At 41.7% G+C, this 19,201-nt stretch overlaps 1 protein-coding gene across 3 annotated transcripts in view; it reads left to right on the top strand.

Annotated features, from left to right (window-relative positions):
- Positions 1 to 19,201, top strand: part of foxp1b (forkhead box P1b) — a gene marked incomplete at its 3' end in the record, with an annotated part of 204,831 nt that overhangs the window by 78,722 nt on the left and 106,908 nt on the right. For all 3 annotated transcript variants that reach the window (XM_080460795.1, XM_080460796.1, XM_080460797.1), the window contains exon 4: positions 3,472 to 3,538. The remainder of the gene's footprint in view (positions 1 to 3,471; positions 3,539 to 19,201) is intronic.

The raw sequence follows: 19,201 nt of genomic DNA on the forward strand, positions 1-19,201 counted from the left end.
AATCTCCTGCACACACCCAGAAAACAAACAGCAGCCACCCTGTATATTGATATCACCGACTCCACACAGCTAAAACTCTCCTACGCCCTCTTTTTTATTTACACAATGCTCCTAATGCACATCCACCAGCCCAGAGGAGTGTTGAACACAACAATTTTTTTTTTCTTATTCAGTCTCACTGTGGGACTTTAGCGTGATAAATAGATAGTGTGGATTTATTCAGGTGCTGATACTAAGTGGTCCAAACATCCAGGATGGGCTGCAAAAAACCAGGGAGACAACTCTGGCAGCCTCCTATTGACAACCATTGAGTTGAGCATTAATTAATATGGTAATGATGTGTGAAGGTTCATTAACGAGCCGCCACAGAAGTAGCCACAGATACAGTATTAAGCGTGCTCGGAGTAATTAATGGAATAACTTTACTTAGTGGTAAATATTCATGGGCCCTCATCTTTTTGTCTGCACAGTGTGAAGAGAGAGGAGAGCCTGTCCATTAGAGGAGCTGAAGAGCTGTCCACACTGAATGCGGGCCTTTTGTTGGGATTGGGTGCGTTTCAGTGGAGGGGGTATTAATACATATTTTGAACACGCAATCTTACAACAAAGCCAAAGGCACCGATAACATACCTGGGACTAGAGAGCGTATTGTAAAAGCTGCGACCCCCCCCCTACTCCCCTCCCCTCCGTGCAAATAGGGAAGTCCACTTCACAGGTTTGTGGACAGAATAAAATGAGTCTTTGTTCGCGCTCAGATATAACCACTGTGTGTTCATTTCCATAGCAAAAAACCCTTCTGATTGTCCAGTTCCTCTGGAAATAGCCTGTTTGCATGTTTTCTTTTTTCCACAATCACAATGAAGCCAGTGGGATTTGCATAGAGAATAGAAACATTTATTTGGATCACCCGTCCCTCTAGAGGTATTAGGCTAATGGTAAAGTTATCTACACCAGAGCCTCATAACATTCCTTTCATCCGTTCTTCTTCTATCGCGGCCTCCTCCAACTTAGGATCTCGAGTAGGTTGAGCTGGTCCCAGCTGACATTGGAGGAAGGCAGGGCAAACCATGGACACGTCACCAGTCACAGGACAAACACTGAGACCGCGTGTACACAACATTTTCAAATGAAACTGCAAAACATTTGTTACATTTTGGGGTGCGTTTACACGGCAACGGTACTCGAATCCACTGAAAACGCAACTTTTTGAAAACGGCTCGCAAGGTGGACCTTTTTTAACAACGCTCTGACTCAGTGTCCATGTCAGAGTGCCGTGATTCTCAGTCCATCTATTGAACTCTCTATCAATCCTTTAGTTAATAACTTTAGTGCGACCTCGAGCCGTCACCATTCTAGTTATCATTGAATTCTCTGTTCTTCATCTTGAACAATGAACTCTACTCTTCTTTTTGGTATTTGACCCTCACGTTGATTTAGAGCGGCGCCTTCTGGCGGTTTGTATACCAAAACATCCGTTCTCACATATTGAATGCTTGGAAGTATAAATGCTGTGGCGATTATTTCAGCTCAGGTGTGCCGACCTGTTTTTGGACGTCCATGGAGCACAAACAAGCCATAAATTGGATGAAACAGTAGAGAAGATGAGTGGAAATCATTGTGTTTTCTCTTACATATTCCCGAAGAGAAAGAAGACGTTTGAAAATGCCACAAAACAAATTTGAACTAGAAGGTGTCAGGTTTAGTAGCAGAAAGCAGTTCCTCCTCTTCTATCTCTATTACGCTTTATGTTTTTAGGCTGTGGGAGGAACTCGAAGAAATCCCCCGCATACACTGAGAGAACATGCAAACTCCACACAGAAAAGGCAACTCATAACTGCTCCAAAACTATTTCTTTGGCAAAAGTTGCCCAATTCTCCGCCGTAACGCAGCAAATCTAAAGCACCCTCTCCCGACTTTACAAGAAAACCTTGCAAAATGCTCCCTAGTTTTTTTCTTTGTCTTTAGAAATTGTTGCATTCTGATTCATATTCTTGGTTCAGGCCTCTCGCTGAGCAGGCACATAACCCACCTAGGTGGGTAATTATCTCAACCAGGAGTTGTTCTGTTCCCCTAAAATCTCAATGTGGGAGTGTGTGATGGGCTCAGTTTTCCCAACCGGGCGAAGCAGCGTGCGCTTGTTTATCCTCACCCCACGATCCGGGCACCCCCACTGTTCCAAACGGCAATATTACAGCCTTGTGCTGTTCTAAATGGAGACAATTATCTGTTTAGGTATTACAAGACGGGCATTATATTACCAGGAGAAAAAGGCGTACAGCTGCTATCAGGATCCCGTTGTTGCTTTTTTTTCTTTTTTTTTTTTCCTACCACCTCCCAATACAAATTTTCCATCATTAAAATGATGGAACATTTATCTAAATGGATGTTATGCATTGGGTAAACTCATTTAGCTCCCGGGGCTCTTTCAGGTGATGGGAATTAATGATGTTTAGTAGTTTGAAACTGAAAATATCTGTCATTTGTCAGCACTCGCCATTGATTTACGATTCCATTGATGATATGTTAATTGAAGTGTAATGAATCACAATAATAGGGGTAGTTGTGTGGGAATGGTCCATTTTTCGATGATTGTTCAACCCATTGCTGGAGTTCAGAGCGAGCTGCGTGTTGACTCGCCTTTTCAACGAGGGCATTTAGCTCATAATTAATGCTGAAACCAAGCTCTCCGCCTGTTTTTATCTATGCTTATGCCGCTTTAGATACACTCGTGCAAATGCCCAGCCACAGTTTTGACTGCCAAATGTAAACCGGCGAAAAAGAACGGTGACAAAGGGAGTCAAAGCTCCCTCTGTCTTTTTTTTTTCTTTTTTTTTTTTTCTCCATTCCTCTTTGGATATGCTTTAATGCTTTTATTCAAATTCACCTGAGATATTGTCCCACAGTCACTTCTCAGTTTACCATAAAAATAAGATTTTGTTTCCTTCTCTACCTCTGTTTTCCCCCTCCGATCTCTCTTTGCCTGGGTTGAGCGCTCAGTTCGCCGTGCATGCAGATCAGGGCCTCCCGAGGGATTTGAGACAGGGGACAGAGCAGGTACTGTTTGCCAGCAGGGGGTGCCACGTTGGCCATTCACCATCGGGAATATGAAAAGTTTTTGTCTTGCAAATAAAGCGACTGGCTCAGAGACGGCCACATTGTTCAGCTTGTTATCACCAGTGGGTGTAGTAGCAGTTAACAGCTGGGTGGAAAGGCAACGGGAATAATAGGAGGCACCAGGAAGATAGAGGTGGCTCCTGGCCCCGCTCTGAGGTGGCTTTCCAAGAGCATACAACGGAATAGAGTCTTTTCCGATGAGTTCTTGCAACGTGTGATGTTGTTGGAGCCAGTCATCAATTGTAAACGGTGACACCGTGTGGGCTGCATGTAAGAGACTATTAGTCTGCACCTGTGAATTCAGGTTTTCTGTTATCAATTGACAAATATGTACATTTCCCTGTTCTGTGTCTGCAGGGCGAGGAGGCCTTTTCACCACCGCTGGAACTGAAGATTGCTTGAAATAAGCAAGTCTGAGCAGAAGGTAAACACACAATCATTCACCAGACTGCGCTCCCCTGCATGTGTGCGAATGCCCGATTGAATTGGCTTAATAATTAACTGAATCCAGTGTTGCTTGTAGTTGTTTGTGTACTGTATTTGTGTGTGTGTGTGTGTGTGTGTGTGTGTGTGTGTGTGTGTGTGTGTGTGTGTGTGTGTGTGTGTGTGTGTGTGTGTGTGTGTGTGTGTGTGTGTGTGTGTGTGTGTGTGTGTGTGTGTGTCCGTCTGGGGGAGAGGGATGGGTATGCGGATCGACAGCTGCTCAGTGCAGGCAGTTTGCTGAGACGCTGCTACAACCGAGCCTGGTGAGTAGTTGTAGTAGTTGTGTAGTAGTGAGCGAAGGGTGGCAGTCGGTTAGTTTCCGCCGTGTGAGAAGTTGTAGGTGACGAGGACACGTGCACAGCTGCTCAGTTTAGAGAAATTGTCGGCTCTAGTCTGTTTACCAAACAGGAAGGGAGGGCATCTCAGCCATCATGTTGATAATCTGGTGTTTGCTCCTCCAGTCTTATGCCCAGAGCATGACAGCATTTGGAAGAGATGCAGTCAGAGTTTGGGGGAAGTTGTGTGTGTTTGTGAGTGGACCTCACACTTCAGGCTTTAGACCAGGAGTGTGTCTGTTTTTTGTCTTGTACAACTCGAACCTCACGTCATCTCATCCTTTTATTAGCTTTTGTCTATAGTTTTATCATTTCTCCTCTGCCTGGCAACACAAGCATGTTGTGACTTGTTGGCAGATGTGTGGAACACACAGTGCATTTCATTTTAGCCACACTTTCATTGTGTGCAGCTGTCAGTGCACACCATAAATAACATATTTAATATAAATATTTGGTTGAGGAACAAAGAGGTATAAGTAATATCTGGTTTATCTGTGAGATAAACTGCTCTATGTCCTTCATAAAAGCGCTTATCCTTATGTCTATTTAATTTAACACTTGTACCGACAACACATCATTTGACTCTTCAATAAAAACACTTTTCATTCACGTAATATTCATGAACTTTTACAAATAGCTCTCAATTTTATTTAGTTTCACCACTGAGTAACCCTCGATACAAAGTAATGTAAGGAATTCAGGTCATCCTCACGACTCCCATGTAGCGGTACATTCAGGAACTTGAAGTCAGAGAACACATAGCTATAATTATTTAAGCTGGAAATACAATTTGTCACTTTTTTGGGGGTGGGGGTGAATTACTGTATTGTTTAATAAATAGTTCTTCTGCACATGCATGAGTCGATGGACAATAACAACAATGGCATTACAACCAATGGCGCCAACCACTGGCCGAACATGGTAACTGCATTGTTTTCAGCATTTGTTCCATTTACGTATGATTTGTGTACAATACATCGCTTTGTAAACGCACAACTTTTCTTCAACGAAAACACAAAAACGATGCTTTTTCACTCGAGTTGTTGTGGTGTATACGGGGCTAATCCTGTGATCACACCTCGCTTTGACTTCCTGCGTCCATGACTTCTTCTCTGGGAGAAAAAGCTTTGCATAGATTATAACACTGCCACCGAGCAGCCCAAGTGGAGAAACACAAGGTGATGTTGAGTGTGGTTGTGGCTGGAGTAATTATAAACAGAGAAAATAAGGTGTAGTATGAGGCTAATATGGACGCAGAATCAATTGAACACGTGAGTGTTGAGAATTGTGTGTTTACATATTTGCTGGTTTTGGAACGTTTGTTGATTCTCATGCAGTAACAAAATATGCGGGTTTGTAATATGTTTGTGTGTGTGTGATGCCCTCAAGGACCTGTGAATGTCTTTATTGTCATTTCATCTCGGAAAGCTAATATTTATAAGCTCACTCCAGTCAGGACTGATTTTTATTTGGTATTTATGTAATACTCATTCATTCCAGACATGTCAAAATATATACAAAATACCAAAATGCACATACATACAAAAGGAAAAAAAATCTATTTATACTAGAGAGAGAGAGAGAGAGAGAGAGAGAGAGAGAGAGAGAGAGAGAGAGAGATTAGGGTTGAATAATATTTTTTTCTCCAAACTGTAATAGCACAAAGTAATTCTTTTAAGAAATAAGAAATAGGGCCGCATGATATTTGGCAAACATGCTATAACTTTGTTGTTCATTCGGGTGAAGATGTACATGCAGCACACAGAGTGTGATTATCAGCTAAAATAGATAGATGATGCTCGTCTGCTGCTTCTCCGTGGATTTAGAGGGAAAAAAAGGAGAGGGAAAAAAAAAGAAGCACAAGTGTCACTTTCATTTCTAGTTATATTTCTCACGCTTGCAAGAGGAGGGCCTCCTCACTACGATATGTTAAACAGCCTGTACTGCTCCTTTTTATTCCGGCACTCACCCCTCCCTGCACGTTAGAAAACTGAGCCTTGGAGAAAATGGAGAGAGTGGCTCGACATCGCTGCCGTTTATCTGGAGTGCATTCTCCACATACTCAGGTCCACTCCAGCAGGGCCCCTCAGCCGGCCCGCTCCAGATGCAAGATCAGCCCGGAAATCTTCCAAATGGTCCTGTAATTAATGTTAATGTGGCAAAATCAGCTTAATTATTGACACAAGCTTCCAATGTGATTTTGATTGCATCACTAACGCACAAATCCCTGTAGTCAGCTTATGGGATTAATATGTCTTGGTGTATAAAGCTCTTTTAAGACGCAATAGAGTCAGCCGGGCCTCGTGTGTATATATTTAAATAAATAAAAAGAAACATGCTTTTTGCCACATGTGGACCAGCTATACTTTCAAAATGCATTTTCTGTGAATCAAAACATTTAAACTATAAAAAGCAGTGGCAAAATGTTTATTTGGATCTGGCTTTATTGTCCATTTCATCAAACCTGATGACATCCAACCCCCCCCCTCCCAAAACCAATGGGTATCCTCTGAAACCCAAGATGTGTTCCTCCTCGAGAAAACCTATCATCTCAATTCAGGCTTCATTTGAATTTCATGATTCCACATAAGGAAGAGAGAAGAAGACATCGTGCAAACATGCAGCGTCTTGTAATTCCTCGTCGGAGTTGCTTTGTTTAATCTACTTTCTCTATGGAAAGTGTTCAGAATAAACAAGTGGATTGAGGAGTGGGACCCGCGGAAAGGTCGCATTCAGATTTATGCCGGGATGAAAATAGGTCCTCCGCAATCTCTCCCCCTGGCTGCATTTATTGCTTACTTTAAAAAAGTAATTTCTTTATATCAGCATCAAGCTGAAAATTGCCATGTATTAGTATTAGGCTTGGTAAGCTTCTAATTCTGTGGCATTTACAGCCGGCTGTGTTTCCATGCATTTATAACACTTTGATTCTTAAGAGCTCCCTTAATCGCTTATGCCGAGCTCGGAACATAATAAACAACTCGCTGTAGCAAAAGTGCCACATGGGGGAGATTTCTAGCAGGAAAGTTAAACGCTTCTGTCAGTGGCAGTTTTGTTGCTGTGTTTTTCATGCACCGTAAGTGCCCTAATCTACTCTCTGCAAGCTTATCTGCTGTAGTTAAAAACAGTGACAGGCAGAATAGATGCACGGCAGCGTGAAAGTGAAAAATTATCGAAGGTGCGGCGACGGAGGCGACGGAGGCGACGGAGGCCCCGAGGCGGGGTGGCGGTGTGGCGGATCCAGAGGCCTGTTCCAGCCCCTTCCTGTTGATTGAAATCGCAGGACGTGTCAGAGGCTTCTAAACATCCTCACCTGGCCACCGACAGCTCTTCCCTATCTGATGCTCTTGCTCGCGGAGCTGAATCAGCCGCTATCAGCGCGCTCTGGCACGTCGCCCGCCGCTGTATTGTCTGACTAAACAGGTTGCGCAGTATAATGCGCGTCTTATGCTGCACAATGAGACAACAGTACTGCGTTCCTCTGCATCTCCTCCATCTTCGAATACTCTTTTGTTGTGAGGTCATGCAATTGCACGGCTAATCTTATCGCACGCGTGTGATCTTAAAGCTACTTAAAATAAATATCTCTTTGGAGGGGGGGGAGGAAAGGCATTTGACAGGTTTCAATCTATTTTTCTATCCCGTCTTCTTTTGGTATGAAACATTGAGGGATGCCGCCGCTCTGCGAACCAGCTGCTTTGGTAATGTCAGTTGGCTACCAGGTGCAGACGGCTAACGCGACAGAGGCTTCGCGCCAGATTGACCGAGGCGACAAAAGTAAGCAAATTCCATCTCGAGGCAAGTTGTCTTACAGCTGAGATGAAAAGAAAATCACGAAAGTGAGAGAAAGACTGCCAAAGCTGTTTTTTTTGTGGGTTTTTTATATCCCGGCTTTGGCCTTGTGTCTCAGCTTCAGAAAAGATGAAATAGAACTAATAAATGGGATTGATTTGTTGTCTTCTGAGCAAAAGGACTACACAGAGGGTTTTATTTAGTAGCCTGGGGAAGCATCTGTCAGTGTGTTTCTACACCAAGCTGGAGCTGCTGGAATATCCAACTTAACAAATGTTGACAGGAAATATAGGAAACTATATTTCTTTGCTTTTACTCTTGGAAAACCTGTTAGTTTTGCCTTCAGATGGTTCCAACACTAATGTGGATATGTATTTATTTATATTTATGGTGGTACTTCTGCTTTTTTGTATATATTTTCATAAATATTAATAAAAACCAATACAGAGTTCAGAAAATATCTCTGCTTTCTATCACAATTTTTTTTTACTAGAATATTGTGGATCAATACTATAATACATCCAATTTTTTTTTATATTTATATTATATATTTTTCAAGTATGTCATTTAATTTGACTACTTTTAAAGTAGTTGATGGTTCTTTAACGCTTGTTTATCATTAACTGCGTTATATTTAAACTACTGGGTTGCTGGGAGCCCGAGCTGATTCAAGACAAAAATGGACAAAGACAGTAACATGGACAGGTCGTCAGTCCATTACAGGGCAGACGCAGACACAGACTGTCACGCACAGATTCACATCCACTGGAAAATGACCCACGATAAACCCAATTCACTTTGAAGTGAAAAGAGAAAACTTTATTAGATTTTGGGAGTCCGTTTACATGACAACAGCGCTCAGAGTCACTGAAAATGAACTTTTTGAAAATGGCTCCCAAGGGGGAACTTTGTGAAAATACTAAGTTTCCGTGGAAACAGCGGAAGACTCTACTTTTCTGGAATAGCTCTACTGCATATGCGGAGGTCCGTGTACTCGCCATTGTTTATAGCGTATTGTTTTCTGTGCACGTGTGTGTGGCTTCATAACAAAAAACAACCAACAGCGTCAACTTATGGCCTGGCAGGCTAACTACATCGTCTTCAGCGTTTCTGCCGTTTCCATGTTAAATAAAAAAAAACGCTGCATTTTCACTTGAAACCTTGTGGTGTAAATGGGGACTCAGCCTCGCCTGCCAGGACTGAAACCCACAACATTCATGCAACGAGGCGAGGGTGTTAATCACTGAAAATTTGCATTTGGCAGGTTATGTTTTTGTCAAAACGAGGCTTCTTTGCAATCCATCTTCTACAATTTAAAATTCAGCCTTTTTCTCCGGTAATGATGCTAGATTTGTAAGCATGCATTTGTTGAATGATTATCTGAGGTGAGTATGTGGGTGGCATGTATTTACAAATGGCCTCATCTTCTATGCCCATGCCAAGCAGCTTATTCTGCGGTTGACTCTTGTTTACTGGTCTTTTTTCCAATGTGGTTGGTAGTCTGAAGTCTGAAGAAACAAGACATTTTCTGCATTCGAGCCTTTATTTGGAAACCAAAAAGCCTTGGGATGTTGGCCGAGTGTATTATGTTGACTGGCAGAGTGGAAGTCCTGTCAACATTGCTGTCAAAAAGACATTGCATCCTAATCTATAGACTGTCAATGTTCCTAAGTGCTGACAGGACAAAGAATTGGTTGGCTTAGAAAGCCAAATTTGCGGCCCGTCTCGGACATCCCTAGTTATTTAGAAGTTGGCCTTCAGTTTGGAGATGGTACAAGACTCACTCCAAATCACTCTGCAGTTCGGTTTTGCAGAACAAGACTCGGAATTGAAGAAAGAAACCCACGAAGCCGATCAGTCAAAGTCTGAACTTATCCAGATCAGTCAAATGTGCTGCAACACGCTGACTGTTGGAGCAAAAACCAACTAACCACTGGGACAATCTGGCAACTTGTTTTCAGCACGCTGGGGTCTTTAACACAAATCTCACAGGAGATTTGGAACAGACTGCATGCAGCCTTTGTGACTTCTGTTTTCTAAACCGAAAAAACACACACACACACACACACACACACACACACACACACACACACACACACACACACACACACACACACACACACACACACACACACACACACACACACACACACACACACACACACACACACAAACAAAAAACACTTCCTGGTTTTCTCGACAAGCTGTTTGGATTTCACAGAAATGTGCACATTTTTCATTGGCATAACTTGCACACGCATCCCCCAAATGCAAAGGGAAATAAACCGACCAGAGTCTGTGAAGAAACATCATTTCAACTCCTAAACAATCTGCAAAACACACATTTTCTCTTCTTTCTGTGCGTGGTTGTTGACATATATTCCTGCACATAAATGCACATATATTTTTGAGAAATACCAATATCATCACTGAAGGTTTGTGACTGAGAGAAGTAAAAAAAGTTCCTATCAGCCTTTTTTTTGGGGGGGTGGGGGGGGGTTGGAGAGTTTTGACTTTGTTGCACTCACTTGGTGTCATGGTAAATATCACTCTGGCAGTTCTTTTGCTTTCTCCGTTTATTTAAGAAAACAAATCCCTTTTAGGGATAAAGCACCTGGTGGGGGCTGCTTAATAGAACGGCTTCAGCCCCACGCAAATAAACAGCTTGCTTTTTTTTTTTTTCGGTGTGAGATTAGGAATGAGGCTGCAAGCGAGTGAGAGTCAGGAGAAAGGTGGATGAAAAAAAAAAGAAAAAATCAACAAAGAAAGTCAACATGTGAGGAGGACAGACGCGGGGGAGTTCAACGTCTGGTTTTGCTTTATGTCATATATGCATCTGTGTATATATCGTATGGCTCTTGAAATGCGTGTGAACCCAGGCCCGTTGTGAGCTTTGAACCTTTGGAAAGACTTCGCTATTTCACAGTTTTCATGCTGAGGTTAAGTTATTTCTTTCTTTCTTTCTTTCTTTCTTTCTTTCATTTTTTCAAATTTTTTTGAATATCTGACCAGTGAGTCAGCAGGAGTCACTCAAAAGACGTGCTGGAAAAACATTGGAGCCTTTGCACACAAACATGAGGTTGTGCCTTTTCTTAACCTGGAACCGATAAGAGTGCCTATTGCCTCCCTTCAGCCAGGGCCTGACTGAAGGGAGGCAATAGGCAGGAGAACAAAGGACCAGTGAAACATAAAGCACAACAACGGCTATATTTCAAAATCTGAAGAAATTAACAAGAATTGGAGCCTTTGAACCTCAGAGGCACGACAACAACACATCTTTGTTAATTCAGCCCCGGGTTTGCCACCCTGCTCTGATTACAGTTTATGAGCAAAGTGCTGCCACGTATTTACTTGTTTATCTGGACAATATTAAAAATGATTCAAACACTGGACGAAGATTTCATTTGCAGCTGAAGCAGAATATTTTTCAGATAAAGTACATCAATCTGAAACTGAAACTCATCTCTATCATGCCTAACTGGATTGTGGAGAAACAACAACATTGTCTGTGGATTAAGACAACGTCTTCAAGTGATAATGGAAAACTTTTGTTGCAATTCTTTTACAAAACAACGGTGCTCATGAAAACGGCACTTTTTTGAAACTGGTTTTCCCAATGCAGCTTTTTCTAAACGTCCCCGTCTCCATCTGATCATCGAAGCGCAACATTTCTGCAATATGAGGAAGCAGTCAACACTATCTTCTCGTGTGTGGAGCTCAACAACAACAACATCGTCTGACTCCAGATCACAGATTCAACATCTCCCTCTTTTGAATGTGACAGCGCCTCAGTGTACACAGAGTACCGTTTACACCCTCATCACAGTGTCTGCATCCTCCTCATCACATTAACACTGACTAGTGGCTACAGCTTTTTCAAGGCTCCCATTGGTGTGGCAATTGTTCTCAAAATGTGGCCATCTTTTCCAAACTGAGAATCAAACATTGTAAATAAAGCCTACTAATACAGTTCTATTCATTTATACGCTCCTAAAAATATTGCATGGGTAAACCTTTACCTTGCCGACGCTATGGAAGATGCTTTTGTACCATTGTTTTGATTTTCATTCGGTGCTAACAGTACGAGTTAAGTGAAACACCTTTAATGACCAAAGTCCCACAGTAACATTATCTAACTAACTAACCAGTGAAATCATTCACAGTCTAAAGTTACTTCTGTTCTGCAAACTATATATAAATATAGATTTTTTTTTTTTTTTTATCAATGAAGTCAATGCTTCAGAGGATATTGCAAGGTAAAGCAGTGAATGTATTTGGAATATTACTGAGACCTACACTAAAATGGACCGGTTGTGTGTCGGTTCTCTCTCTGGGTTCCATAGTAGGTCAATAAAAGAGATAAAAAAAAAAAAAAAAAGAATCAGTAGCAAAAGCAGTCTCTAATTTGTAGTGTCACCAATTGTATTTTTTCAAGTCAAAACACAAAACCTCCGTTGTGTTTAGGTTGTCCATTTAAGGCCCCTCCATACTTTCCGCAATGCGTGTCTGCAGACCGTGTACGGGCCGCGGACACACACAATCACATCCACACTCCACTCTGGGCTCATTCCGTGTGCGATTCATAACGTAACAATCCCGAAAATATCTCCACTTCTCCTCACAGCATTCTTTTCCTTTCCTAAAGTAGTTTATGTTTCACCTCAGGAGTTCTCAACTCTGGCTGTCTTTATTTGTTTTAATTTGTGACGTTACAGACGGGGAGACGGAGGATCTCCTCTCACAAGCTCCCAGTCGGCTCTGGGGCATGCGCAGTCGGAGCACACAGTCTGCGCAGTCAGAGAATTTAGGCTGAATGTGGTCGACTGCACGGGGTCAGATGCCCATTTTGACGTCACACCCGGACTCTGCACGGACGTGGATAGTATGGAGAGGCCTTCACACAGCAGTGCTCAGAGCTACTGAAAACGCAACTTTTTTGAAAACGACTCCCAAAGTGCAACTTTTTGGAAATGCTCCAATGCTGAGTGAACATGGCCTGAGTTACATGATGCTTCTCCCTTCCTTCTGATCCCTAAATCACGCGAAACAGCATTTTTTTGACAGATTCAAAACCTCAAATCTGCAGCCATCTCACACCAACTACAAACATTACCGGTGTTTGCAGTTTGACCTTTGGGAACTTGTTGGGGTTAATCCTCAGTTTGTGTAAAACATTCCAGTACCGGTCCTGCATATTGTGGCTGCTTGTAGATCAATATAGGAACATTTTTGATGAGCAGCAATGTTGATTAAAAGATGAATTTCAAGCGAAAGATCTAACAGATACTTTAAATTAACTAATCATAATAATTCCAAACTTATCTTAACATCCCTTGTCTATTATGTTTTTTTTTTAGGACATCTACTACATGCAATACACTCAGTGTCTCATCATAATGTTCCTGATATAAACCAGCTTCAAATAATCCAAATGATCCTCCTACTGATGGCACATTAGCAGGTTTTGCTCGTGCTAACTGGCTACTTTCCGTGGACCAAGTATCTCTGGCTCTCAGTGTTTTACATGTTTTCAATCAGTAATGCCTTACTGAAGAATTATTACGACTCACTGAGCTGTAAGTTCACACTGTTTATTCAAATGGCACGATTGTGCCTCCAGCGCCATTTTCATCGTGTCTTTGGTAGAACAGATTATTCTGCCACTGAAGCAGCTCTGAATACAAGTGAAACGCAGCTAATATCTCCATGATAGCTTCCTACATTGTGGACTTGGGCGTTCTCGGTTTCTTAAAAGGTCAGGCCTGTCAACACAGTTTGCTCATAATCAACGGCAGGAATGTGAATTATACTTGATGAGAAAAATTCAAATGTGTATTTCCCTGAGTTGGAAATACAGTAAATAAAGATTCCAGAGATACATCAGGAAATATGTCAGTTTTTTTTTAAATAATGTTCCTTTTTATTGCTGATAAACAAACACATCCTTTTTTTGATGAAAGTATTGAAAAGGGAAGTGTTAAGCATTAATATGTCACGAAAGCCTGTGTTGGTGTAGAAACGAAGCCGTTTGTTTCAGACTCAAAGTTGAGTCAACATGCTGGTTCCAAGGGTGGAATAATGTATGTCTGTGCTGGAGAGGATAATAAAACCACGATCGGATTGTCACATGATAGTTTTTTCCCCATTTTGGCCAATAATTTACAGATTGATAAGTGTCCCTGGAATATGAAACAATGAGTCACACTTTCATAGTTTCTTCCTCTTTTCATTCTGTTTTGGAATTTATTCATTTTTAACAGAAGATTCTTGAAAAATCCTGTAGTATTAAGACCGTATGACAGTGTAACATGTGTTTTTTTGTGTCTGTTTACACCACAACATTTCTCGGAGACACTGACGCCACTTTTTGAAAACCGTTCACAAGGTGGAACTTTTCGAAAACACTACGGAGACAACTGTAACTTTTCTGAAACGCAGCTACTCTGCAGGCACACCAAAGTTACTAGTTCTTCTTCACATCCGCAAGTAGATGGGCAATAATGACAAGAGTGACCATGACTCCCATGTTCTCCTGGGACTTGGTAGTTTTATGGTTGAGAGTCAACCGTAATGGTAATTCAACTTCCAGTGTATGTGTACTCGCCATTGTTAATGTTGATAGCGTAGTGTTCTCTGCACGCATGTGTGTGTAGTTTCAATCTTTTCAGCGTTTCTGCTGTTTCCTTGTAAATGGACATCATTTTCAAAGATATTGCCGTGAAAACACAAAGCTTTTTTGAAACAAAAATTCCAAAACGATTTACTTGATGCGTTGTCGTATAAACAGGGCCTCAGTTTGATAGCAATGAATGAATCCAATCCTACAAATTGGAATGTTTTTTTGTTTTTAATTTAGCTGGTCGAGCCCCATTGTTGAATGTTTTTAGCAATTATGTAGTAAGTCTTACTTAGTTTCCCTCCGATTTCTTTTGTGGATGAAACAGCTGATGATGGATTCCACTAGTGCCACCTTGTGGCCAAATAAAAATTATTCTTTTTTTTTTTTCTTTTTTTTTTTTAATATACTTGTTTATCGAGTGGCACAAAACAAGGTGTTACTGTGTTTGGAGGAGTTGAATAAGCATTTCAGTATCTTAGATTGTAACTCAGTACTGTGAGATGCGTTGTATTGCCAGGGTCTTGTCACAATGTTGACTGGTTTTTTTAAGTTGCTGTCACACATTGACGATTTTACCAGATGAAATTGCTGTACAGGGGAAAGAGCTGAGTGGTTGAAAGAAGTCCACAGTAGAAAGAAAAATGTGTTTTCACAGAGTGAGCTGCCATAGTGTGGACATGGCCTGAAAAACTCAAAGGCTATTTCTGCCCAAATGTGGGTTTATTTATGTAATCAAATGAAAAAAGGTGGAGGCATTTTTTAAACTCATATTTATTTACAGTTTTTCTCCCTCCGCATTTTTTTTTCTTTTTTTCTTCTCTTGCTCTGGTTTTAGCCTTGGCTCCCGCGTTGTTTTCATAAACAAAGTCTCTGTGGCCGGCTAGAAAAAACACAGCGCTGCTCGGTGCACTGAAAACAGGAATGACAAACACCATTAGCTGAAAAATTTCCATCTCATTGCAACTATGTTATTGTTTACTTTACCATACACGTCCTAATATGGTTACCTCCCTGTCAAAAGCAGGGGCCGGAGCCGAGCCGAGGGGCCTCTGGCGGGGGGTGGGGTTGGGTGGGGTGGGGTGGGGGGGCTTTCAGCTGCCACTTAGACAATAAGAAACAAATGTCACAGCTCGGCAAAATGGGCCGCCTTTCACAGCCTTACAGTACTTGGCCTTCCACGCAGCTTGGCTCAGGCTCCCGTGTGATATTTATCTGCTCTCTAGTGTTAGATGCCCTCCCTATGTAGCCCCCCCCCCCCCCCCCTCTGTCCCTTCTCTTCTTGTCTTCCTTCTGTCTTTCTTTATTTGTCTGTATCTCCCCATCGATCTCTGTCCCTGTGCTGGTGTTAGCTATGTGTAGCTTGACTGATGGGCCTCTGTTTGCTGTGTTAAGTTATTTATCAGCGGAGGGAGGGGGGGGGGGGGGGGGGGGGGGGGGGGGGGGGGGTGTTTGGTGTTGCCGTCCTCTCCCTGTGGCCGAGCAGAGGCCGGTTCAGCTGCAGGTCACACCCCAGCCTGAACGTGCTTTCTTCGAGACGATTCATTTACGATCCTCAAGTTTACCAGAGTGTCCATTTTTACAGACATCATGCTTAAAGTAAAAGGTGATCCGCCACAAATCATGAACAAAATGCCATCAAAGTCCATAAACTGGGCGTTACGCCCTCTGCCAATCATGTGGGAGCGTTCTCCACGGACTGTCAGCATGGAGGCTATTAGGTATTAGAGTCGAGCAACCGCAGCACAGGTTAGTCTGGCAGCAGCTGGAAACACGGCTCTTTCAGATGCATGGGCTTTCTTTTCCCCAGTTGGCGGAGGATGATGGCAGCCTCACCTCAATCCTAAAATCCTCACGTTTATGATATTTGCCCAGTATTATCTGTGCCTGTGGATGAATGGGAGGACAGAGCATGAGGAATGTAGAAGGTCAGACGGCGTGATTTACACAGTACAGAGCCATACAATCCTTGGGAAAATACTTGGGCTGGGATCAAACAGACGTCATGTGATATGTTCTTAACACTGACCTTTAAAGTCAGACGTTTTACTGCTCTTCGCTGGCAAATGATGCACTAAATATAAAGCAACCCCCATTTCAGCCTTTATAAAACACATCAGAGCTACATAAAATGTCCTTTTTTAAAGGAAAGTTCTTTTTTGTGAGGATTTTTTAAAGTGGTGTTGAGCCCAAACTTCATGCGCTGAAGATTTTCTCAGTGATGGTGTTTTGATTGATTTTTGATTGATTTCTTCCATATGTTACAGGTCCTGTGAGTTTATTCAAACCAAGCTGTGCTGCTTAAATCTGACAAGGCCTAAAATGAAGATTTACCTTTGTACTAAACGAACCCTGCTCTTTCAGTAAATGTAGAGAACCTTTGACATCGAGCTGTGAAAATGTTTGGAATCAAACATAAAGCAAAACTCTGATTGGTTGATAAGCACCTTTTGTTTCTGCTGTGATTTAGTTTTGTTGCCCAGTGAATTTACCTTGCCATCGTCACAGTGACACTGAAAGACGTGAAAGAAATTGCTCATATTACCAAACTCTTTCTAACATAGCACATACTGCCTGCAGATGTCGGGCCTCAACACTGAAGAGAAACCAGTCGTAAACATTCACCAGCCCCTTTATTGGGTACATGGAGGAGCAATAATTGTAATTTCACTGTTGGCAGACAATAAAGAGAAAATCATTTTCCCAAAGCAATGCTTGTGGTTGGACCACTAAATATGCAGTCAAATGCTGGAAAATAAACCGTTATTACAACCTACTGGACCCTCGTTACTAATGTACTCATTTATAGATTCTAATCGTAATATCAAACAATTGGTTATGGAAGTACAACTATTACAATCTAGAAAATCTATATTTTTATAGAAGAAGAACGACATGTTTACTGTTGTGGCAGAAAAAAGAAAAGTGGAAAAAAAGTGAAAATGAAAAACTTTTGTTGCAACGTTTTTGCCTGGAGCCACTGAAAACACAACTTTTTTAAAAAACAGTTTCCATGGTTGAACTTTTTGAAAACACTCCTCCTCGGAAATGGGAAACACGAAGTTTCTGAGACGCTGCTGCTGTGCGTGCGCACCGCGACCATAGTAAATAGTTGATCTGCACACGGTTGGGTCGACGGACAATAAGGACAATGTCGCCTCCAGAGTGTCATGACTCCCAGTCAGTACTCTCCAGGGACTTGATAGTTTTATAGTTGAGTGTCGCCCAGAATAGCAACCCAACTTTGTCCACACAAATGTCTGTGTACTTCTCTTGAAACGTCGCGTAAACAAGACCAACGTCTGTACAGTGATGATCCGCCTCCTCCTTTTACCAGCGTCAGAAAATAGACCAAACCATTTCTGGTACATTCGTTTTTAAGATTACAAAATAAGACTCCCTTTTACTTGATATCCTCAGATCGATTAAATTTAAGGATTATATTTAGGCTACGTTTTTATTTTGGTCGCTGGACTTCACAGTACTGTTGAATTGGATCGCCCAATGAAATGTCCTGAAAGTGGAGCTACTTTATGATTTCTTGCTTCTTTCTGCAGGTTATGTTTCATTAAGAATATGCTTGCTAGTTTATTTTTACTGGTATTTACTGTCAGTTTGGTCTCGACTGGAAACTAGGCACATTACCTCACATGTATGGTTCCCAAATGTTCGGTAACGTGAAGTGAATGAAAAGTGGGTGGAAACGAGAGCCGCACGCTATTAGGTGAACGTGCGATGATGTCGAGTGTCATGATAAAGATATGATTTGAGATAAATGCAAGTTAATGATGTTAGTGTCTTTGTGCCTTTAGGATTACTTTGCATCCCAAGTAACAGTGCTATTTTTCTTTCCCCTTATTTTATACCACAATTCATACAATTCTTGTGAGTTCATTAAAATTCTGTCATTCTATATCTGCAGTGCATAGAAACGCAGTTGAACACAGTTCAATCAGTCCTTTCCGATCTATATTTTGGGCATTGATACCACTGTAAATATATATATATATATGCAATATACTGTACAGTCCAAATGAAAACACAATTTACTGCAGTTTAGTCAGTTTGTCGTAATCGCTATATTGTGAAATTTTCAATGTATCGTGCAGCCCCAGTTACTTCAAAGGTTTGAAATCTTTTGTGGCTTAGTTACCCAGTAATTAATCCATATAGCTCCACACTGTCTCATGCGTTCATGACACTTCCTCTAATCATGAAATGCTTTTGGTTTTACTATTGTCCAGTCCACCTCTCTGCACAGCATACCATCAGTATTAGTTCAGGCCTCCACAATAATTTCCGCTACATTGCAGTTATATTTTGTTGATAAGCTAATGGCACTGACCTTTTGATTTTTTATTTTTTTTTCCCCTCTCCCCTCTATGCGAGGTGAAAGAGTGTACCCTCTTTGACGTTAATGAACTTTGTGAAAAGATTGTTTACCGGCTCCAAGGTCAGTTTCAGAGAAAGACAGCAGGTTTCCTTTGTAAACATATTTACATCCCAAGATGTGTAAACATTGTAAATGTATACAGGTGCAGAAGGGGCGATACTGGGATATTTTCCTCTCTTTTTTTTTTCTCCCTCTATTGCTCTCTTTGTGTGTGTGTGTTTTTTTTTCCTGACCTTTCCCTTGTGACACATGCATAAAGGCTGTGGTGTGTGTATATGTGTTTATTTCTGCTAGCACTTTAAAGCAACATGCACACCAACAAAAAAGCAGGAAAAAAAGAGTGCTCTTAGAAAGCGTAATGATGCGCTTATTCACAATATAAAGCTTATAGGAGAGAGGAGCCAGAGGAGAGGCAGATAGCCCGGCAAAATGCAGGACTAGTGGGGGGTATTAAATGTGAATTAATGG

This window comes from Lipophrys pholis (genome assembly GCF_963383615.2).
Source record: "Lipophrys pholis genome assembly, chromosome: 4".
NCBI classification, from domain to species: domain Eukaryota; kingdom Metazoa; phylum Chordata; class Actinopteri; order Blenniiformes; family Blenniidae; genus Lipophrys; species Lipophrys pholis.